Source organism: Molossus molossus, unplaced genomic scaffold, assembly GCF_014108415.1.
Source record: "Molossus molossus isolate mMolMol1 unplaced genomic scaffold, mMolMol1.p scaffold_m16_p_37, whole genome shotgun sequence".
NCBI lineage: Eukaryota > Metazoa > Chordata > Mammalia > Chiroptera > Molossidae > Molossus > Molossus molossus.
The window spans coordinates 761742-786279 of record NW_023425374.1 but is presented as its reverse complement, the minus strand read 5'-3'; the positions used below and the strand labels follow the sequence as shown (position 1 = coordinate 786279).

The 24538-nt window shown below is 45.5% G+C and overlaps 1 protein-coding gene across 5 annotated transcripts in view; it reads left to right on the top strand.

Annotated features, from left to right (window-relative positions):
* Window positions 1–3014: 3014 nt before the first annotated feature.
* The window catches only part of CCSER2 (coiled-coil serine rich protein 2), a 190993-nt gene continuing 169469 nt past the window's right edge, over window positions 3015–24538 (top strand). For 2 of the 5 annotated variants that reach the window (XM_036281524.1, XM_036281519.1), the window contains exon 1: window positions 19156–19242. The gene's annotated coding sequence lies outside the window, so the exon portion shown is untranslated. Of the gene's footprint in view, window positions 3035–19155; window positions 19243–24538 lie in introns of those variants that run through there. The other 3 variants (XM_036281522.1, XM_036281525.1, XR_004961989.1) reach the window with 3 other exon arrangements.

Here is a 24538-nt window from a genome sequence, read left to right as displayed (position 1 = left end):
ACATTAACTCCTAATAAAACATGTGAAGGATGTCTATCAAATTAGAAAAATATGGAAAAGCTTTTGTGATTGTATTAAGTCTGTTTGTATGAGAATTGTGAGAAAAGTTACAATTGTTTTGTCTATTATGGTTATGCTGTATAGACGTCATTTTATCTAACCAGAAAATGTGTAGTGCAAATGTGTAAATATGCTTACCGACTCTTCTCCAGACTCATCTCCATACAGATGTTTGTAAATCAGAAGTATCGCCCCCAGACATCCTGGCTTCTGCACGACCATCTGACTTCTTGTGTCGGTGCACTCATACCACCAGGCCCATCCCCCCAAAATACAGTGGGGTTTGTTAAACCACAAACATTCCTACCACAGACATTTTTATAAAATTGACTTTAGGAAAAGAGAAGAGAGGAGAGAAGAGGAGAGGGGAGAGAGGGTGAGAGAGATTTGTTGTTCCACTTATTCATGCTGCTTGATTCTTGTATGTGCCCTGCCTGGGGGAATCAAACTGGAAACCTTGGCATATAGGGATGATGCTCTAAACCAGCTGAGCTGCCTGGCCAGGGCCCACCACAGAATTTTATACCATTTGCCGACTCTTCTTCTGTTCTCCCTTAGCTATGGCACTGGGATCATGCTCTAACTTCCTTAGCTCTTACCTGTCCTGCCTCGCCTGTGTTGAAGTTTGCCACAGTTGTGAAATGTGCCCACAGGATAGCACCGGACACTTGAACCTTTGTCCTTGGAGGGTTCCTGGGAAGTGGTCATCTACTGGAATGGGAGACCGCAGCACAGATTGTTGAAGAGGTAGCAGTGGTTCTCAAGGTGTGGTCCCAGGGCTCTCGTTCCCCTGGGAATGTTTAGAAATACAAATTCTTGAATGCCACCACAAGCCTGCTGAATCAGAAACTTCTCCCTCTGAGGGTGGCACCCACCAAATTGTGTTTTACTAAGCTCCCCAGGAGACTCTGACACATGCTAAAGTTTGTGAAGCACCCCAAGTTTGTTCTACCCTCTTATCCTTAACCTCAGTGAAAAGCAGTCTTCAGACCCTCAGAGGTCAGACTTCTAGGGATATATTTTGTATTTAATATTAAATTTTTCTCCATATATAATTAGATGTGGCTGATAGAATTAATGGGCCATGCAATCAAGGAGATGGAGAAATTGGGGCAAAGACAAAATAGCAATTAAGAAAATTAGATGGATGTGGGAGCTGTAACTACATAGCAAGCACCCAACAACCTTTGTAGAGGAGGAAGGGAAAGAGGAAGAGGGGGCTTAGCACTGCCAAAGGAAACATGATCACCTCACGTGTTCAGGGAATCACAAGAGCCAACCCAGCAGTATGGAGAAGCATAGATCTTTCTGGAATTGGGCACTGAGAGATTCCTTCCCAGACCTTCACATGGGGACTGTTGACTATGAGCATCTTCCCCAATTCCCATTGACAAGCTGTGGGGAACCACTTCTTGTACCATTTCTTAATTTAGCTGATGGCTCAAACCCCAAAGCTTAAGTAAATGCTTGAGAGAGATTCTTGAGGGGCATGTTGAAGAGTTTCAGTCTGGGGGTTACCTGACTTATGCAAATATAAATTGCAGAGTAGTTTGGCTCTAGTCTTTTTCAGTATTTTACCCATGCATCTATCACCCAACAAATTCCATTTTTATTTCTAGGGGTTGATATTAAAAATGATACTTCAGCCTTGGCCAGTTTGGCTCAGTGGTTAGAGCGTTGGCCTGTGGTCCAGCGAGACCTGGGTTTGGTTCCCACTAAGGGCACATACCTCGGTCGCAGTTTGTCCCTGGCCCTGGTTGGGTCGTGTGGGTGGCAACCACTCCATATGTCTCTCACGTTGATGTTTTTCTCTCTCTCTCTCTCTTTCCCTCCCACTCTATCTGCACCAAAAAATTGGAAAAATGTCCTCAGGTGAGGATAAAAAAAAAAAAAAGATACTTAATTTTCAACATATAAAAGTATATTATTAAATGTGGTTTTTCAAATCAGGCTGGCCCCTCGTCTGTCTGGTAAGTCATACTCCCTCTGCACTTGGAGTACCACTGATCTGGAGGCATGGAAGAAGTAGATTTTTTTCAAGAACTACTCCTGAAATAGTATTTATTGTGGTAGACTTGTTGGTAAGTGTGGACCCAAGAATTTTAGATAGCAACTAGTCTATCTGCAGGTGAGGGCAGGCACCCGGACCCCGGAGGCCTCCAGGGTAAGAGCACCCCAGGCAGGCCTAGCCTTCCAGAAAGGAGGGGGGCCTGAGTGTGACGGAGTCCTGGTTCTTGGCAGAAGGACCCAGACTGAGGGCTCCATGGAGCTGCTCCAAGCACTTGAGGGCGCCTGCTTCCTCCTCACGCTCAGCAGACCTCAGCGCGTATCTGGTGCGGCAGGCAGGGTGCACGGGGCGAGCCCGGCGGCGGGACGGGCACGGATTTGCCAACAGGAACTTGGCAGCGTCCACATCAACAAAAGGTGGGAGGAGAGCACATGTCAGTCCCAAGGCTGAGACTACTTCCAACTTTTCTGGGTCAGGAGGTGGAGTCGACGAGTTCGTGGCAGGTGAACAGCCCGCGGAGCCCGCAGCGCCCGCAGAGGTGGGTTCAGCCGCTGGGCTGCCTTCCCGGCCCGCGGGGCGACCTGAGTCAGGGGCAGAGGAACGCGTCTGGGGAGGGGGCGGGGCCGAGGTGGGCGGGGCCTTGGGCCGGCGGGGAGAGCGCGGGGGCGGGGCCAAAGCGGATGCTCCGGGCCGCGGGGTTCGCGCCTGCGCGGGTGCCTGGGGCGAGGCTGCGCGCGCAGCGCTGTGGCCCCGGAGGGCGGGGTCCGGGCGGCGCGGGCCGAGCGAGGGGCGCGCTGCTCCCGTGTCCGGCTGCTCCCGGCGGAGGCGATGCCGGCTGCTGCGGGCGGGGCGGCGGGTTGGGCGGGGGTGTGACTGGCGGCCCTTGGACTCACCTGGTCCTGGGCCCTGGGTCGCCGGAGGAGCCGCAGCTGGGCCGCGGCGGGAGAGGCAGCGCCTGTCCGTCCGGTAAGAGCGGGGGTGCGGCGGGAAGGGGGTCTGCGGCCGCCTGGGCGGGGGCGCGGTCCGGCTGCTCGGGCCCGGGCGCCCGGGATGGGGTAGGGGATGGGGTCGTGGTGCCCTTCACCCTCCTGCCCTCCGGGGCGACCCTCTCGAGACCCCAGGGAGCCTCCTGAGGCGAGACAGGCGTGAGGCCCGGCCGATCCCCCGGACCCCGCGCCCCGCAGTTCCCCGCGCCTACCGCCCCGGCCCCTTGTCCCCCCGCACCCGCTGCCCCTCGCCCTGGTCCCCTCTGACCCCACCGTCCCCCGCTCCGGCCCCCGTGCTCCCCTGTCCCCAGCGCCCCCCGCGCGTCAGCCCCGGCCCCTTGTGCCCCCGCACCCACTGTCCCTCGCCCCGGTCCCCTCTGACCCCACTGTCCCCCGCCCCGGCCCCCCACTCTCCCCTGTCCCCCGCGCCCCGCGGGCCTGGCCGCCGGGCTGCCGCCTTCCTCCGGTGCGAGGAGGCCGAGCCCCGATGCCCAGTGATGGCTGTCAGGGTGCGGTGGGGGTTGGTAGGGGAGTGCCGGGTGCCCCGAAGGCTGTGTTTTTGGGGGCGGTATTACTGGTGCACAACAGAGACACACCCTAAACGCGTCCTGAGGTGGGACTTGGGGGGGCAGTGTCTGCGGTCTAATAGCTCCTGGATCCGTCCTGGGCACCACGTTCTTGGTCAGTGAGAGGAGGGAGACCCCGGGGTACCCCGCAGAGGCTCAGCCGGAGCCTGAGTTTCAGTAACTGCAAATTCATCGATGAGGCTGGTCCAAGACCAGGCCTCGGCGCGTGGGAGTAACTGCTCGCTCGCACCCGGGACACACTGCTTTCCGCCTCTCCCGAGAGCCTTCCTCCTTTCTTCCTGAGCACAGGAGGAAACCTACTGATCCTGCCATTTGGAAAAACCTTTACCCACGTTTAGTTTACTGGTGCCGGCTCTTCTTTAGCCAAGAGGAACTTGCAATACTTCCCTCTCGCCAAAAGATAGGCACAAACATGGCTTATCTGACATCCGAATATGATAAGGATTTAAACTTTTCTGAGTGTTTTACTTCAAGCCGGTCTTCCCAGATGTTGGTACTGTCAGCCTGTCTTGATTGATTCTATAGATCCTGTAGTATTTTCTTATTTGGTGATTTTCTTTAAACAAAATTGACGTCAAATAAACACACTTTCTTGAATCTTTTAGCTGTAATTTTACGTCAGTGCTGGATTAATATGCCAGAGGAAGAAGCTGCTAGAAGCCCTCCTGAGGGCATGAGCTCTCCATTTATAGAAACAACTCTATCTTTCTACATCCAGACCTGCATTTTTGGTTGGTTGCCATGACTCATCTCCTTTGTATGGTGGAAGGAGGGGACTTTGATTCCATGTGTAAAGTCGCCAGACTCCAAAATCTGTATTTGATAAAAGTCAAAGTCCTTCAGAATTGTGTATGTTTCTGATTTCATCTTCCACCAGTTTGCCTTCCATTTTCATACAGACTACTTAGAGGTCTCCGAAGATGACATCTTCCTTTGTGGTTTCACACTGCTCTCTGTTGAGAACGCTTCTCTACTTGGTAAACAACTCGCCTTTCAAGACCTAGCCAAAACATCACCTCCGAACCTTGTCCCAGACATCTTATCCCTCCTGTGCAGTCAGCATTTGCCAGTTGGTAGTTAATGATTAGTGTGTTTCCGCCAGACTTTGGGGCTTCTGAGGGAAAGGGATCTTCGCAGCTCCAGTGCATACTGTACGGTGTGTGGCGCAGGTGCTCAAACACCATTGAATGCATTTTTGAGGAATGCTCTCAGTCTTGAATACAGCGCTAAGATAGGCGAAAAGCGTTAACCACTTCTCTCAGCATCAGACACTTAGAAGCGATGAGTGCACAACAAGGCCCGTTTACATTTCCAAGAGTGAAGTCGCAACTGTTGCTGCTGGTTAGGAAGGAAGCCCCAGGGACAAGACAGAGGAGACCAGTGCATTTCATTACAAGAATAAGAGGGCATGGCCAGTAGGATTGCTGCGTCTTTGATTTTAGGACTTTGAGACAAAGCAGTTTGCCCAAGGTCATGCAGGTAGAAAGGGTCAGACAGCTAGGAAACAATCCAGGCTTTTGACCATCTGTTTATTTTACCTTTGCCTTAGTTTCTTAATTGTAAATCTTAATTGTTTTACAGTCTGAGGGGTTTTGAGTTGGGGGGTTAATTCTTTTAAATTAAGAGAATATTGAACTTGAAAGAATGAACAGGTTATTTGTTTCAGCTTTTAAATTTTTACCCATTAAACAACTAAAGCCCAAAAGGGCAACTTGCTTAAGTTTACTTAGAGTCACCTGTATCCCACATCTCCTGACCTCATGCTTATGTATTTTTCATTACTCCATGGTGCTTTTGGGAGAAAATGAGGAAGTTCCCAATTTTCAGAGGGAGAGCAAATCGTCTTGCACTTTCTCCCTCTGAGTGCTTAGCTCTTGAGTGGCTAAGAAACATGATAGTTCATTGGGGGATATAGGAGAAACCTAAGCCTCACCATTGCATTTGGTCAGAGAGTTAATTTCAGTGCTTGGAGCCCTCTCTCCAGTTGCCCCATAACGAGTGACTCTGCTCACCATATGGAGATCCCACATACAGTTATGTTTTGATGGTAAATGAGATTTAATATGACTAGGTTCCAGCTTGCTAATGGCATGGCTGAAATTACATGCATGGCTGCATGTGTGTGAGAAGAGTCTGTCTGATCACTCTGTTTTTTCTTTTTGCTAAAGTTTTTGTACATTTAAATTATTATATAACAGTGCAAGTTGAGCTGCTTATTTTTAATAATTGGACATCTAAGTTGCCTCCCATTTGGCAAGTAATGCAGTTAATAGATGGCTGTCCTTTGTTTTGCTTCTTTCTTTAGGCTAAAGTGCCAGGAGAGAGATTACAAGGTCAGAGGGTATAAAGATTTTTGTCACTTTTGAAAAATATTGCCAGATTTATTTCTGAAAGGTTGTATTGATTTACATGGCCTTCTGCAGTTTGATTGACAGTTATCATAATTTAATAGGCTTTAAAAATTTTTATCTTTATTGTTGAAAGTATTACAGATATCTCTTCCCACTCCCCCTCCTTCCCTCTGAGATTCGTCAGTCTGTTCCATGCTTCCATGTCTGTGGATCTAGTTTGTTCATTAGATTCCACATATAAGTGAGATCACGTGATAGTTGTCCTTCTCTGACTGGTTTATTTCTCCCAGTGTAATAACTCTCTAGGTCATTCCATGCTGTCTCAAAGGGTAAGAGTTCCTTCTTTTTCACAGCTGCATAGTGTTCCATTGTGTAAATGTACCACAGCTTTTTTATCCACTCATCTGCTGATGGGCACTTGGGCTGTTTCCAGATCTTAACTATTGTAAGTAGTTCTGCTATGAACATAGGGGTGCGTATATTATTTCTGATTGGTGTTTCAGGCTTCTTAGGATATATTCCTCGAAGTGGGATCACTAGGTCATATGATAGTTCCATTTTTAATTTTTTGAGGAAACCCCATACTGTCCATATTGGCTGCACCAGTCTGCAAATGAGTGTAAGAGGACCTGCTGTCTAACATGCTATGTACAGTAGAAAAGCAAATACAGTATTTTCCTAGTTTTATTTTCTCCTTTGTTGAAATTATTTGTCCTTTGCACATAAATTTACAGGGATCTTTTTACTAATTTTCATTAGCACTTAACATCATAAATACATTTAAGCTCCTGTTTTGTTTTTGTTGTATTTATTGTTAGATTTTCAGTTTTAAAATGTATTAAAATTATTGAGTTTTTAATTGAATTTATTAGGGTGACATTGGTTAATGAAGTTATGCAGGTTTCATGGGTACAGTTCTATAATACATCATCTGTATATTGTATTGTGTTTACCACACCAAGTCAGCTCCTATTCCATCATCATTTATCCCCCCTTTACTGTCTTAAAATTACTGACTTTTAAATAAAATTTTGTGAGTTCATCTTTTGATTGTGAGGTTTGACAGTCCATCATCTGATACACATTTATTTTCTTAAGCTTCTAGAATTTGTTTTATATGTATATATCTTTAATAAATTATATATGTGATTGAGAGTGACTGTAATTCATGTGGGTTTTATAGAGATTCACATTCTTAAATATCTAAGTGAGTTTCCATTGGTAAGGTACTGCTCTTTGTCTTCTTAAACTTGAACAGGAAACAAAACAAACTAACCTAATTATTTTTTTAAATAAATGGGTACTTGTTTTTTGAAAAATGATAGTAAATTTAGACAAACCAAAGTTTTTATGACAGCAGTATTTTGGATAATTGAAGTTTTTGTTGGTCCAGGATTAACTGGAAGACCATTTCTGATTTAACTCTTGCTATTAATCATTCTAATATATATGAAAATAAGACCTTGACTATCTGCTTCCTTTGGGGAGTGAGACATTCTAGACAGATGGGACATCCCAGGGTAATAGTTAATGTTGACTGAGTACTGGGTACTGTGCTGGTGTTTGGCACGGAGTTTCTCATTTCTTTTTTTTTTCTCTAATCCTCACCCCAGGACATTTTTCTATTTTTTGTTCAGATAGAGCGGGAGGGAGAGAGAGAGAGAGAAACATCGACATGAAAGGGACACATCCAGTGGTCACTACCTGCATGACCCAACCAGGGCCGGGGACAAACTGCAACCGAGGTACGTGCCCTTAGCGGGAACCGAACCCGGTCTCTGGGCCGCAGACCGACGCTCTAACCGCTGAGCAAAACGGCCAGGGCGGAGTTTCTCGTTTCTGTAACAACCCCAAGAGAGGTAGGTTCCTTTAGTACCCTCATTGTGCAAATGGGGGAACTTGTAGAGGAAAAGTAGCCGCCAAAGGTGACGCAGCTAGTCAGCAGTGGGGCTGGAACTTCGACCGTCTACTTGCAAAGGCTGTTTGAAAATGTATCATCTTTCTGTGCTAAGTATCTGAACTTTCTCTCAGGCGTTGGAGCGATATCAGATGTTTCAAAGCGAGGGGATAACATGCATGTTGTTTAGTGGAGATGGCCGATGGACCATGCGGGAATGTATTGAGTTTCCGATGGAAGGCGGTTGAAAAGGGTCCTCCGGGAAACGGAGCCCGAACTGCAAGGGGGGCTGGGAGCCCAGGCGCAGGAAGGGAAGCACAGGGCCTGGTAACCGGCGCAGGAGGGCGGGGGGCTGCCGCGTTGGGGGGAAACAGCCGGGCAGTGGCAGGTGAAGGCGCGCGCCCAGCACGTGGTCGTCTCTCATCTCCGGGCGCTGCGTGTGCCCGAAGCAGGGACACGGCCCCCCGTCTGCTTGGCGAGGGCAGGACTGCAGAGGCCGCGGCCCTGCCGGCCGAGCCGGGCAGGAAGGCAGAGGCTGAGGGCCGTGGGCACCAGCCGCCCGGACCAGAGCCGCCGGCGGAAGAGCCGCCGCAGAGTGAAGGCTGTCGGGAGGGTGGGGCGGCTTCCTCGGGCGCCTCAGCGCCGGCTGTTCGGGAGCAGGGGGTGTTAGCAAGCAGCGAAGGCGGAAGGCCCTCCGGCGGCCAGCGCTGGTGGTGTGCCCGGAGGGGTCTGCCGTCCGCTGCTGCAGACCCCCGGCACCCCCCGGCGCCCCCCAGCACCCCCCGGCGCCCCCCAGCACCCCCTGCCTTTCTCAGCGCGGCCTGCGCTCTCCTGCCCCTCCAGCTCCCAGCATCTGCTGCCCACGCTCTGATGGGCTCGGCTCTGCCTCCCGCGGGCAGCCAATCAGAGCCCTCCTTCCTTTTTAACTGAGTTGACCAATCAGTGTGCAGGAGTGGCTGAGCTTCAGTCCTCTGCGGAGGTGGTTGCTGTGGATGCTCAGTCATCGCCCTGATTGGAGCCACCTTGAGGGCAGAGGTTCTTAAGGGCGGGGTCCGTGAAAGCTGACGTTTGTTACCTCTTGATTTACTTTGAATATAGTCGGATCATCTTTGAGGATTACTGATTTTAACAGTGCCCCGGGACCAATAATTAAGAATTTCTGTTCTCTCTGTACAGTTCTGTAGTTATCTAAGGTGTGGGGCTTGTTTTAGATTTCCTTGGTCAGTCCCTGATAGACTTCGTATGTCTGCTTTTCAAAGACACATTCCTTAGAAAAGGGATTTGCTCTTGGTTTCTTTTCTTCAGACCTCTTACCTTCTCTCTGCCTTCCCCTTCCCACTTTCCATCTGCCCGGTTCTGTACCCGGAAAGTACAGGGGAGGGGAACGTGGATAACTGCTCCTCTCCCTTCCTTCCCCTGTGTCGCCCGCCACCCTCCTCTCCCACCACCGCTCCCAGCCGTCCAGGTGCGCACGGCCCCTCCCCCTGGCTTCGGGTCCGTGTGGGGTGGGAGACAAGACCGCTCTTCCGCTGGGGATGCTGCTCCCTCCTTCTGGCCTTCTGTGATCTCTGTTTTGGTGTCTAGTATTGAAAAGTCCAGGTGGCAATCTTGTTTTAGTAGTTGCTTTCTATTCCCTGGCAAGCTACCTCTCTTTTTTTTTATGTTTTTATCCTCACCTGAGGACACTTTTCTATTTTCTGTTCAGATACAGCGGGAAGGAGAGAGAGGAAGAGAAAGAGAGAGAGAAACATCGACATGAAAGGGACACATCGAGTGGCTGCCAACCGTACAACCCAACCAGGGCCGGGGACAAACTGCAACTGAGGTACGACGTGCCCTTAGCGGGAACCGAACCTGGGTCTCTCTGGACTGCAGGCCGACACTCTAACCGCTGAGCCAAACTGGCCAGGGCCAAGCTACCACTCTTAAAAATTAAAAAAATAATCTGGGTCCTGTTTCTTTAAATTCATTCTCCCTCTCTCCCTTCCCTCTTTTTCTCCCCTCACCCTCTCTTTGTCCCTTTCTCTGTCCCTCCCCCTCTCCCTCCTACATCCTCACCCCCATACCAAGATATCACAATTTTTGATGCCTGAGCCCTTAGTGAATACACCAGGGACAGTGAAGACAGGCAGACACCAAAACTACTTTGAATTGTTGTCATCTTATTAATGATATTTGGTTGCAGCCTGAGTGCTTCGGGGAAATTTGAGAGCTTTCTGTGACCATTATGTCTTGGCAGCCAGTGTTCGGGTTGGGAGTTACAGTTTCCTCTGCAGATACAGCTTAGAAAAGCAGGAACTATTCCTCACAGCTGTGTGCGTGTGTAGCTGGGGCTGGCGATGCTGTGGTCTGAGTTGTTAGGCCAGCTTGTGGGAAACTCCCAGGTGGCATTTCATACCAGGAAGTGGGGAGGCAGGGATGGCCATTTTTTCCTTATTCTTTTATTCTTTTTATTGTTAATTTTTTTTCAAGTTTATTTTCTTCATTTTAGGATAGTCTGGACTTGCCATCCCTTATTTAGTACCGGCTTCAGCTAGAGTTGTCATGGCCACTCCTGCAGCTACCTCTTTCCAGGGCACACTCTGCACTGTAAATTCCTCAACTCAGGATTTGCAACAGGCAGAGTCTGGATTTTCCTCATTTGTGTCGTCCATCCACTCAAGAAGCCCACGCCGGTGCAGCACCATGAGGAAAGCCCGTGTAGCTTACTGTCTGGTGATGACATAGGAAGTGGACAGTGAGTGGCATGTGTGCTCTTACAGTGCTTGGAGGAGCAGCGGAGTATGGGGAAGGGCCTGCGAGGGTGGTGCTTCTGTTCAAGAGGAGTGGTTAGGTTGTCGTGACGAGGTGCCACAGCAGACCTGCAGGGAGTGATGTTGTGACTGGGTGAGGACATTGGAGGGGGATGGAGCAGGAGTGCTGATGTCCTGGGCTGAGACGGGGCAAGTAGCTCAGTGGAGGCGTCGAGGGGATGACTGGTGGAAGATGAGGTGGGGGAGGCGTGAGGGGATGGAGAGGGGTGCATGATAGATCACAGATGGTCTCCTGGCCAGTAGAACTTTGATTTTACCCTAGAGGTGGGAAGCCATCAAAGGGTTTTGACTTGTTTTAAATAGGCCTCTCGACTGCTCCCTGGAGAATGTTAGAGGCAGGGCATCGGAGACCCTTCAGCAGGCTCCAGCAACAGTCCTGGGTGGGAGACGACGGTGGTTTCAGGCAGGGGTGGGGAGAAGTGCTCGTCTTCTGTAGACATTTTGACAGCAGAGCCAACAGATTTTGATGGTGGATTGGATGTGGGCTGTGGGAAGAACAGCGGGAAGAGCGCAGCTGCCGTTTACTGAGTTGGGAAGCTGCAGGATAAGCAGGCTTTATGAGAATAATGAGTTCATTTCTGGACCTGCTACATTAGTGGTCCAAGTCGAGGTACTGTTTAGACTCCTAGGTATACATGCGTCTGCAGTTCAGGGCAGAGGTCTGGGCAGGAGATAATAGTTTTCACTCATCGGCACAGAGATGTGAGAACTGATGAAGATAATCTAGGGAGTGTGGCTAGAGAAGCCCTGAGACTGCCTTGGGGCCTCTGTGATGTTTAGAGAGAGACAGGGACAGGGAGGGGGAGTCAGTGAGAGCGAGCAGAGGAGACTGCGAAGTACCCCAGTGAAGAGGGAGGAGAATTAAGAGTGAATGGTAGCCCTGGCCGGTTTTGCTCAGAGGTTAGAGCGTCGACCTGCGGTCCAGAGAGACCCGGGATCAGTTCCTACTAAGGGCATGTACCTCGGTTGCAGTTTGTCCCTGGCCCTGGTTGGGTCGTGCGGGTGGCAGCCACTCAATGTGTCCCTTTCACGTCGATGTTTCTCCCCGCTGCCCCAACTCTGTCTGAACAAAAAATGGGAAAATGTCCTCAGGTGAGGATAAAAAAAAAAGAGTGAATGGTACCCCTGAAACCAAGTGAAGCATTTTAGGAGGAGTGAGTGGTCACCTGTGTCAGATGCTGTTCGGTCAAGGACGAAGATGTGACCATGAGATTCAACAGTGTGAAGATTATTGGTGACCTTCACCAGGTGTTTGTGGTGCAGCGATGAAGATGGGACGTGGCTGGGGGCTACCAGGGAGCTGGAGGGAGAGACAGCAGCCAGTCCTCTGAGGCACTTGCTGTCAGCGGAACTGAGGGAGCAGGGCCGTGGTGGTGGTGGTGGGGGGGGGACGTAGAGTCAAGGGATTTGTGTCAGAGATGCTGCTTTTCCAGCATATTTGTGTGAATAGTGTTATAGCTGATGGGATGATCCGAGAGAGAATTACAGGAGCCATTTCTTTGAGAAAACATGAAATTGATTTTATCCTAATCTGTGTACTCACGTTCTATCATTTTCATGCATATATCTTTATGTATTAACCTATTGTTTTCACATGAAGACAGTGGCTGATTGGGAGAGGTGTTAAAAAACATTCCTTCCCCCCAGTTTGGTGAATTTTTATTAGTTCAAAACTGTAGTATTTGCATGTGGGTAACAAATTTTTTTTAAATGAATTATTAGGAAATGGGTTAACTGGTCTTTTATTTTTTTGTAACCTATTTTTTTCTGGTAACGTTTACTTGTTTATTTTTCTCAGCAGTTTTACACAGTGCTTTCCTAGTGGTAGGCTCTAAAATTTGACTTGATAATCTCTCTGATACAGTAGTTTCACTATAAGACCTTCTCACTAAAGAAAAAAATATTTTAAAAACTTTTTAATTTGAAGTATAAATGAAGCACTTTTAAGGGGAAGATTAGATGGCCACTCTTTTCTTTTATAGTACCTGACCACGCTTGTACTGTAATTGCTTCTGCTGACTGAGCTACTCTCTGAGATGAGCTCAGAAAATTAAGCTGAAAGCCTCTTCCAGTCACAGCACTTCCTGTGCCTCTTTGTGGTCCATTTACGTTTGCGTCGCTGTCGATACTCTGTGCCGGAGCAGTGTCCCAGGAGCTTCTAGTCTCTGCTGGTCTTTCTCTGGATTTTCTTCCCTCGGCCACTGATCTCTGCTGCTGGCTGGGTTTCTGAAGCAGGCCTGATCAGGTTTGTCCCTGCTCAGAAATCTCCTGGGGTTCCCTGTTGTGGAGGTTGGTGCGCCCTCTGTTTTTGCTGCTTCCCCCCTCCCTGCACTTGCCCTGTGCTGTAGGGGCCCTGGAGTGCTCCCTGGGGGTTGTGAGGCACAGCTGATGTTTCTGGCCACAGGGCAGTGGTCAGATTCTCTTACAAGTGTGCAGAAAGCCCTCCGTGAGTGAGGCCCTGACTCCTGTCACAGACCCACGAAGGGGAGAAGCTGACCACCCTGTGTCTTTCCCAGCACACCCATGAGCCCTCAGCGTAGAGGATGTGGTCTTCCGAACGCTCAGCGTACATGTCTCCTTTTCCAGGACAACTTTCAGGCGTATTTTTATCATGACTCCTCTGCTCCACTCTGTTACCTGTGTTCTGTAACAATTTGCGTTATTTTGTTGTAGAAATTGCTGCATTTTACTCTTACTTGCTTTTGTGTCTAGTCCCCCTTGTTCCAACACAAACTTATAATCACTCAGTACATTTTTGTTAAATGGATGATGGAGTAAAATAATTTTTCAACATTGACCAAGTTTTGATTGACTCATTTGGTTGGGCTCTTACATCAATTTAATTTGTACCAAAGATACAAATAAGCAATTCAGATAGCATGCTTTAGACAGTCAAACTCCAAAGTGTCTTAGGATATTAATATTTCATTCAATATTTGTTAATATTTTATTCAATATTTGAGGAAATAATGAGATTTGTTGATGGTTTCATTATATAGTATATATCTCAAATTTTTGTCTAAATATCTGAATTTTTTTTGTGGTGTCATTTTTTTTCCTCTTTGTATTTATATTTGAATGTTGGCCTTAGATACCCTCCACCCTAAACATAAATTCATTCTTCAAATTTGATCTGGACTTTTTTTTTTGCCCTCACCCAAGGACATTTTTCCATTTTTTGTTCAGATAGAGTAGGAAGGAGAGAGAGAGAGAGAAAGAGAGAAAGAAAGAGAAACATCGACGTGAAAGGGACACATCGAGTGGTTGCCTCCCATAGGACCCAACTGGGCCGGGGCAGACCACAACCGAGGTGCATGCCCTTAGCGTGAACTGAACCCGGGTCTCTCTGGACCGTAGGCCAACGCTCTAACCGCTGAGCCAAACCGACCAGAGCTGATCTTGACTTTTCCATTAGTGTTTTCTGTAACACTATGTTGTAAGTTATTTAGGTTTCTCTGCAGTATCTTTTTAAAAAGTTTTAATTAATTTATTTTTATTGTTGACACTATTACAGATGTCCTCCCTCCTTTGCCCCTCCTCCAGCACATCTCCCCTCCCGGCCTTCACCACACTGTTGTCTGTGACCATGACCTATGCATATATATAATCTTTGGTTAATCGCTTCTCCTTTTTTTCTTCCTTTTTTTTTTTTTGTTAATCTTTACCTGAGGATATTTTTTCCATTGAATTTTAGAAAGAATGGAAGGGAGGGAGGGGGAGAGAGAGAGACAGACAGACAGAGAGAACGACACATCAGTTGGTTGCTTCCCACACATGCCTCAACCAGACAAGGGCTGTGGATTGAACCTGCAACCCAGGTATGTGCCCTTGACAGGTAATTGAAACCGTGACCCTTCGGTTTGCGGGCTGATGCTCTGTCCGAAACACACTGGCCAGGGCTCTTCACCTTCTTTTATCCGGTCCCTCCCGTCGCCTCTGCTGATATGGCCTCAGGTGTTTCAGTGCTCCGGGCCCTGGTTCTGTTTTGTTTGGTTGCTCATTAGATTCCACATGTAAGCGAGATCATATGGTGTTTGTCTTTCTCTGACTGGCTTATTTCACTCTGCAGAGTAATCTCCAGGTCCATTCACACTGTCACCAAAGGTAAGGTGTCCTTTTTATATGGCCCAGTGGTATTCCATTATGTAAATGTACCACATCTTTTTTTTTTGCATGTATCTTCAGATAGAGCGGGAGGGAGAGAGGGGGGAAGAGAGAGAAATATCGACGTGAGAGAGACACATCAAGCGGTTGACCCCAGCAGGGGCAGGGACAAACCACAACCGAGGTACGTGCCCTTAGCGGGAACCAAACCTGGGACTCTCTGGTCCTCAGGCCAACGCTCCAACTGGCTGAGCCAAACCGGCCAGGGCTACCACAGCTTTTTTGTTCCCTCATCTACTGATGGATATTTGGGCCGTTTCCAGCTCATGGCTATTGTAAATAGTGTTGCTATGAACATAGGGGTGCATATAGTCTTTCCATTTGGTGTTTGGGATTCTTAGGGTATGTTCCCAGAAGCGGAAACGCTGGGTCAAAAGACAGTTCCATTTTTAATGTTTTGAGGAAACTCCATAGTGGCTGCACCAGTCTGCATTCCCGCAGGGCTCCCTTTTCTCCACATCCTCACCAGCACTTGTTTGTTGATTTATTGATGGCAGCCATTCTGGCAGGTGTGAGGTGATAACTCATTGTAGTTTTAATTTGCATCTCTCTGATTATTAATGAGTATTATTACATATGTCTATTGGCCATCTCTGTGTCCTCTTTGGAGAAGTGTCTGTTTAGGTTCTTTGCCCATTTTTCATTTGGGTTGTTTGTCTTCCTTTTGTTGAGTTGTTTATGTTCTTTATATATTTTGGAAATTTAACTTTTTATTAAATGTATCATTGGCAGATATGTTCTCCCATACAGTAGATTCCCTTTTCATTTTGTTGATATTTTCTTTTGTTGTGCAGAAAATTTTTAGTTTGATGTATTCCCATTTGTTTATTTTTTCCTTTGTTTCTCTTGCCCTAGGCATTGTATTGGCAAAAATATGGCTGCAAGGGATGTCTGAGATTTTATTGCCTATGTTCTAGGATTTTTATGGTTTTGTGACTTACATTTAAGTCTTTTATCCATTTTGAGTTTATTCTTGCAAATGGTATAAGTTGGTGGTCTAGTTTCATTTTTTTTTTTTTGCATGTATCTGTCCAGTTTTCCCAGCACCATTTATTGAAGAGACTGTTTTTATTTCCGTCATATGCTCTTGTCTCTGTCATCAGATGTTAATTGACCATAAAGACATGGGTTGATTTCTAGACTCTCTGTTCTGTTCCATTGATCTATATGCTTGTTCTTGTACAGTACCATGTTATTTATTTATTTTTTAAAGAATAGTTTATTAATTTTTAGAGAGAGAGGAATGGAGATGGGGAGAGAGAGACATTGATATGAGAGCACAGCATCGGTGGGCTGCCTCCTGCATGCCCTCTGCCAGGGATCAGTCCCCAGACCCGAGCATGTGCCTGACCAGAATTGAACGAGCAGCCTCCTGTTGTGCCGGATGATGCCCGACCACCTGAGACAGACTGGCCAGGGCAGTGCCAGGCTGTTTTCATTTCCGTGGCTTTGTAATATCGTTTGATATCCAGTATCCTGATCCCTCCAACTTTGTTCTTTTTTCTTAAGATTGCTGAGGCCATTCAGGGTCTTTTTTGGTTCCATATAATTTTTTGGAATATGTGTTGGGTCTGGTATTTTAATAGGAATTGTGAAGAATCTGTAGGTGGCTTTGGGTATTATGGACATTTCAATGATGTTATTCTTCCAATCCATGAACATGGTATATGCTTCTACTTGTTTGTCTTCCTCTATTTCTTTCTTCAGTGTCCTATCGTTTTCCAACTGTAGGTCTATTATCTTCTTGGTTAAATTTATTCCTAGGTACCTTATTTTTTGTTGTTTCAATAGTAAATGGGATTGTTCTCTGTCTGTGTGTTCATTATTGGTATATAAAAATGCCTTCTATTTCTGAATATTAATTTTGTATCCTGCTACTTTGTCAAATTCATTTATTAGATCTGGTAGTTTTTTTGGTGGAATCTTTAGGGTTTTCTACGTACAGTATCATACATTCTGTGTATTCTCTGCAGTGTCTCTAGGTCTCACTTCTGTATCTCATCATTACTGAGTTCTAGTATAACGTGACAAACATTTTTCGGCCACTTCTGGTGTTCCTGATTTGTTAGTACTTGTGATAAAATGTTGAATAAGAGAGGATCCCAGTTCACACATGACTGATACATTGTGACGAGTATAATAACACAGTGACAGAAGATCCAGGGCACCCTAGGAGTGGAGACTCTTTCATGTCTTCCTTAATTCTTACTTGGCTACTGCTAGCCTCTTTTAGGCCCTCATTACTATGTTTAGATAATTTTAGGACTGCCTAGTAGCTTGTCCTGCCTTAACGCTCTTGTCATTGCAATTCATCCTGGATGCTAGTCACCACTGTAGTTGTCTTAAAAAAAAAAAAAAAAGCTACCTCTCTTTATTCTTCCTGCTCACAGAATAAAGTCCAAAATAGAATAACAGCTGGAATGCACAGTCTTTGGTCTGGACTTTCTTGTCTTCTACGACATGAACCTCTATTCCAGCAAAACTCTTTTACATTCTGTTCTAAACACACTGCACACTTTACCTTTTTTGCCTTGTTTTTTGAGCCATTCCCCTTCTCAACAGTGAAAACGTTTTTTAAAGTATGTTTTCATTGATTTATTTTAGAGAGAGGGGAAAGAAGAGAGAGGTAGAAACATTGATGTGAGAGAGAAACATCGATTGGCTGCCTCCTGCACGCCCCCACTGGGGATTGAGCCCACAACCCAGGCATGTGCCCTGACCAGGAATTGAACCAGGACCTCTCAGTACATGGGATGATGGTCAATCTACTGAGCCTCACTGGCCAGGCTCAACAGTGAAAAATCTTGCTTCATCTATTTACTGAAATTGTATCTACCCTTGGATATAGTTCCTAATTGTTAAATCCATTGTGAACTTTTCACATGTTCATGCCCGTGTTTTTAACACCCTTTCTTTGTCTTCATGACATCACTCTCTTATTTCTCTTTTTTACCTCTTCTTTCTCAGCTGTCTTTACTGACTCCTGTCCCTTCATGTTCATGTTTCCCGAGGCTGCAGGCTGATGTTTTTTTTCCCCTTCATTCTGCCTTGCTTTCTTTTTACTTATTTATTCATTCATTCATTCATTCATTCATTCAGTCCTCACCGGAGGACATTTTTGCATTTATCTTCACATAGAGCGGGAAGGAGAGAGGGAGCAAGAGAGAGAGAGAAACATTGATGTGAAAGGGACACATCGAGTGGTTGACACCCACATGACTCCAACCAGGGCCGGGGACAAACTGCAACCGAGGTATGTGCCCTTAGTGGGAACCAAACCACAGGAAGGAGAGTGTGTTGCCTGGGGCGTGGAGACACTGCGTAGCCACTTTTCACAGGTGCTCCTGTCTCTTGGCATATTGGCCTGAGCAGACCCCAGAACATCATTCATTTGTATACACTGATGTCTGTTATGTGTCACACTCTGCTGGATGCTGAGAAGTTTAAAAATGCCTCTTTTGGTTAAGTTACTAATATGTAATTTTTATACGTACATTTTTGAAATGATGTGTATTGCCCAAATTCCTCATGCTCTTGCTGGTGGAGTTTGCTTGTAACGCTGAGCGAGGTGCAGTCCCTGCCTTCCCAGCCCTTCAGTGCAGCGGCAGTTCCTGCAGCCTCAGGCAGGCCCCTCTGCTGGGTGGGTGGGTGGGGCCGTGAAGCAGTCTCCTTTTCTTGGCTCAGCTGTCAATCAGAACCTCCGCTTTGTTTTCTCTGCTCCAGCTATTGTTCCCACCATTTTTAACCTTCTTTTTGGCTTCTCCCTGCATCTTAGAAACAGAAAAGAGGGCAAAAAATGATTGCCTTTTATATCCTCTCAAGTTACTGCCTTATTCTTTCTTGCCTTTCAAAGAATGGGTTAATTTCCTAATTCCATTTCTTCATCATTTTTTACTCTTGAACTCGCTGTAGGCAGTTTTCTGTGCTCTACCTCATCTCAGGAAACTGCTCTGCACAGGTGACCAAGTTTGCAAACTACCAAGTCCAATCATTCTGTTCAGTTTTTAGTTTTTCTTTGTTTCCCTGTAGAATCTGACATTACTGCCTCTTTCCATTTTCAAATTCTTTTGCATTTCTTTTCTTTCCTTTCAAGTCATACATTCTCAGCCTTCTTTTTCTTTATTATCTTTTTTTTTGGTCCATCTCTTAAATATTGATTTCCTAGGCAGTGTCCCTAACCTTTCTCTCTCCTTGTTCTGTGTCTTCCCCAGATCACCTCCCCTGTTTCTGGTGCAGCATTTGACCATCATCTCTGTTCTGACCATTCCCAGGCCATCGTCTCCCATTCAGACCTGTCCCTGCCTTTCAGACTCCTTACGTGACCAGTCAGCACCCCACCTGCACCCCTGCAGGTACCTCAGAGTCCGCTTGACCTGGTAGGTCCATGTTCTCGTTCCCCAGACGTGTCTGCCCTCAACTAAAGGCCCACCCTTGGGTCAGCCTGCAGTCCTGAACCCTTTCTTCTTGTTCATCTGCATCTAATCAGTCAGTCAGCTATTCAGCCAGTTATTCATTAAATGTTGTGCTCTCATTTTGTGCCCACTCTTGAGAGAAAATTCTTAAGACTCAGTATTTGCTAATATCTTTTGTATTTGAACTTTTCTGTAACCTTTTTACTGTAATCCTTGCCACCTGTTTCATGTTATAAAAGACCTGTGTTCCTTTCTTCCTATAGTCTGTCCTCCATATTAAAACCAGAGTGACTTTTCAAAATTGAGGTTAGATCATCGTTTTCTGGATTAAACCCTTTGATTTCCTGTCTGTAGTAAGGTGCAAATTTCTCAGTATGCCCTTAAGGCCTTTTGCAGGCTGTGTTTTCTCCAGTGTTCTCTCTTTTTCCTGCTCACTTCTTTGAACCTTTGTTTAACTGATAAGTTTCTAAACGTGCTATGCTTTTGCTTGTGTCCTTTATTCAGGCTGTACTGCTTTTCACACTCAGTGTCTTTATTAGTATCACTGTGCATCACTGGAGACCCAGCACTGCCTCCTCGACGGGGCTGTGCAGGGCGTCCCTTCTCCAGGCCAGCTCTTCCTTCCTGCGCCCCAGGCACTGCCTGGCACACTCGCCTCCAGCAGGCAGAGCGCTTAGCTGCATCTTCTTGTCTGCGTCTGCTCTGTGCATCGGAGGGTCTTGTTGTACCCCCAGTCTCTCGCATAGAGCCGGGTTCACATCAGGCTTGCCCCGAATATTTGCTGACTGAATGAGTGTGTTGTAAGTCATTACGTAATGAGAGCGTCCTTTCTTTTCCCAGATCATGAACTTTGTTCTCCGAGTAGGTATATCTAAACTTGTTTATTACTCAGGATCTTGTCATAGGTGCTTAATAATTAATGTTGTAGTGCCGGACCTGTGTGGCTCAGTTGATTTCCGGTCAGGGCACATGCCTGGGTTTTGGGCTTGATCCCCAGTGGGGGGCGTGCAGGAGGCAGCCAATCAGTGTTTCTCTCTCACACCAATGTTGCTATCTCTCTCTCCCTTTCTCTCTAAAAAATCAAGAAAAACATATTTTAAAATGAAGTATTGTAGTAATCTGAGGTAGGAGGTATGCAGTGGATTAAACAGGGCTTCCCTGCAGAGAAAAGTTGGATTATATTGGCCCTAAGCACGGTAAGATTTTTTTATATTCCATGATTACATGTTTATGTAATGATCACTTGATAGATGGAAACATTGCACCTAAATTCAATCTTCTTTGATATTTCCAAATCAAGAAGATTCTCAGGATCAATCCTCTGGGAATTGATTAAATGCTGTTAACGAGTGTCAGGATTTTTACTTTTTTTTTATCCTCACCCGAGGATATTTTTCCATTTTTTGTACAGATAGAGTGGGAGGGAGAGAGAGGAAGGGAGAGAGAGAGAGAAACATCGACGTGAAGGGACACATCGAGTGGCTGCCACCCGCACGACCAACCAGGGCCGGGGACAAACTGCAACCGAAGCACGTGCCCTTAGCAGGAACCGAACCCGGGTCTCTCCAGACCGCAGGCCGACGCTCTAACCGCTGAGCCAAACTGGCCAGGGCGATTTTTACTTTTTAACATTATTAAAGTATAGGTGTCCTAGTTGCTATTAGAAGTTGCAGAGTAATTATCCAAAATATTTTGTAATTAAATCAAAGAGTCAGCATTTAAAAACCAGAGTCAAGAACAAGTACTTTAAAAGTTCACATGGAACCAGAAAAGGCCCCGAATAGCCACAGCAATCTTGAAAAAGAAGGACAAAGTAGGTGGGATCACAATACCAGATATCAGGTTATACTACAAAGCTACTGTAATCAAAATAGGCTGGTACTGGTACAAAAACAGGCATATAGACTAGTGGAAAAGAACAAAAAACCCAGAAATGGACCTAAGACATTATGCTCAATTAATATTTGACAAAGGTGGCAAGAGCATACAGTGGAGTAAAGACAGCCTCTTTAATAAATGATGTGGGAAAATTGGACAGCTGCATGCAAAAAAATGAAACTAGACCATCAACTTAAACCATATACAAGAATAGACTAAAAATGGATATAAGACTTAAATGTGACCCATGAATCCATAAAAATCCTAGAAGAAAATGTAGGCAACAAAATTTCGGACATCATAGGCAGCAAAATTTTCGCTGATACATCCCCTAAGGCAACAGAAACAAAGGTAAAAATGAACACATGGGACTACATCAAACTAAAAAGCTTCTGCACAGCAAAAGAAACAACCATCAAAATGGAAAGGCAACCCACTGTGTGGGAGAACATCATTGCCAATGATATATCAGATAAGGGGTTAATTTCCAAAATATATAGAATGCTCATACAACTCAACAAAAGGAAGACAAAGAACCCAATAAAAAATGGGCAGAGGAGCTAAATAGACACCTGTCCAAACAGGACATACAAATGACCAAGAGACATATGAAGAAATGCTCAACATCACTAATCATCAGAGAGATGCAAATTAAAACAACAATGAGGTATCACCTGTTAGAATGGCCGCCATCAACAAATCATCAAACAACAAGTGTTGGCGAGGGTGTGGAGAAAAGGGGACTCTAGTGCACAGCTGGTGGGAATGCAGACTGGTGCAGCCACTATGGAAAACACTATGGTGTTACCTCAAAAAATTAAAAATCGAATTGCCATTTGACCCAGTGATCCCACTTCTAGAAATATACCCTAAGAAGCCTGAAACACCAATCAGAAAGAATATATGTACCCCCATGTTCGTAGCAGCACTATTTACAATAGCTAAGATCTGGAAACAGCCCAAATGTCCACCAGTAGATGAATGGATAAAAAAGCGGTGGTACATATACACAGTGGAGTACTATGCAGTTGTAAGAAAGAAAGATCTCTTATCCTTTGAGACAACATGGAGGGACCCGGAAAGTATTATCCTAAGCGAAACAAGCCAAGCTGAAAAAGACAAATACAACATGATCTCACTTATTTGTGGAATATAATGAACATAACAGTCTGAGGAATAGGGTAGTCCCAGAGATGTGGAAGTAGGGTACAGACTGACAACCCTCAGAAGAGGGGGTGGGCAGGAGGGAAGAGATAAACCACAGAACTTATATGCATGTATGCATAACCAATGGACACGGACAACAAAGCTGGGGACGGGGTAGGGGGGATGGGGAGGAGGGTGCCAATGGGGAAAAAAAGACAAACATCTGTAACAGAAATAAAATAATAATAATAAAATAAAAATAAAAAAATAAAACCAGAGTCAGACCAACTGTGTCATGTTCCATTTCTTATGTAATTTAGATTTCTTTCAATTGCAGTTTACATTCATTATTATTTTTTATTAGTTTCAGGTATATAGCATAGTGGTTAGACAATCATATACTTTCCCCAATGCTGTACATTACATTCTTGTGACTATTTGACTACCAATTTTACTTCTTTTTAAAAAAAATTTCTTTCCTTTATTGATTTTAGAGAGAGAGGAAGGGAAAGGGAGATAGAAACATCAATGAGCGAGAACATCAATGGACCGCCTCCTGCACGCCCCCCACTGGGGATCAGGTCCACAACCTGGGCATGTGTCCTGACTGGGAATCGAACTGGCCACTTCTTGGGGCATGGTCGATGCTCAATCACTGAGCCACACAAGCCGGGCACAATTTTACTTCTTAATTTCTTCACCTTTTTAACCCCGCTCCCCAAACCCTCCTCGCATCTGGCAGTCATCAGTTTGTTCTCTATATCTGTGAGTCTGTTTCTAGTTCGTTTGTTTGTTTGTTTTGTTCATTAGATTCCACATATCTTTTCAAATTACTGTTTTGGATTTCTTTGGATAAATACCCAGAATTGGAATTGCTGTGTCATAAGATAGTTCTATCTTTAATTTTTTGAGGAATCCCTCAATAATGTTCACAGTGGCTGCACCAGTCTGCATTCCCACCAGCAGTGAATGAGGGTTCCTTTTTCTCCACTTCCTCACTAATACTTGTTTGTACATTTATTGACAATAGCCATTCTGACAGGTCAAGGTGATATCTCATTATGGTTTTAATTTGCATTTTTCTGAAACTATAAAACTCCTCGAAGAAAATATAGGCAGTAAATTCTTTGACATTGTTCTTAGTAATATTTTTTTTGTGGTATATCATCTCCTTGGGCAAGGGAAACAAAAGAAAAAATAAACAGATGGGACTACATGAAACTAAAGGTTTTGCACAGCAAAGGAAATCATCAACAAGATGACAAGACAGCCTATTGAATGGAAGAGGATATTTGCCAATGATATATCTGATAAAGGGTTATTATGATTAGTGACATTGAATATCTTTTCATATCTATTGGCCATCGGTATGTACTCTTTAGGGAAATGTCTAGTCAGGTCCTCTGCCCATTTTTTAATTGGATTGTTTGTATTTTTGGTGTTGAGTTTTATGTGTTCTTTATCAGTTTTGGTTATTGACCCCTTATCTGATGTTTTATTGGTGACTCTTCTTCCAGTAAGTAGGTTACCTTTTGATTTCCTTTGCTGTGCAAAAACCTTTTAGTTTGATGTAGTCCTATTTGTTTATTTCTCCTTTTGTTTTCCTTGACTGAGGAGAGATATATTTTAAAAAAATACTACCAAGAGAAATGTGAGAGATTTTACTGCCTATATTTTCTTCTAGTGGGTTTATAGTTTTGAGCATTATATTTAAGTCTTTACTCTGTTTTGAGTTTATTCTTGTATATGGTGTAAGAAAGTGGTCTAGTTTTATTTTATTGCATATGTGTGTCCAATTTTCCCAGCAGTATTTATCGAATAGACTGTCTTGACCCCAATGTATGTTCTTGCCTCCTGCGTCAATTATTTTTTATTTTTTTATTTTTTTTATCCTCACCCGAGGACATTTTTGATATTTTTTGTTCAGATAGAGTGGGAGGGAGAGAGAGAGAGAGAGAGAGAGAGAGAGAGAGAGAAACATCGACGTGAAAGGGACACATCGAGAAGTTGCCACCCACACAACCCAACCTGGGCTGGGGACAAACTGCAACTGAGGTACATTCCATTAGCGGGAACCGAACCAGGGTCTCTGGGGACCGCAGGTTGACACTCTAACCGCTGAGCCAAACCGGCCAGGGCTCCTGCATCAATTATTAATTGGCTCTGTAGGTATGGGCTTATTTCTGGGCTCTGTGTTCAGTTCCATTGATCTGTGTGTCTGTGTTTTATGCCAGCA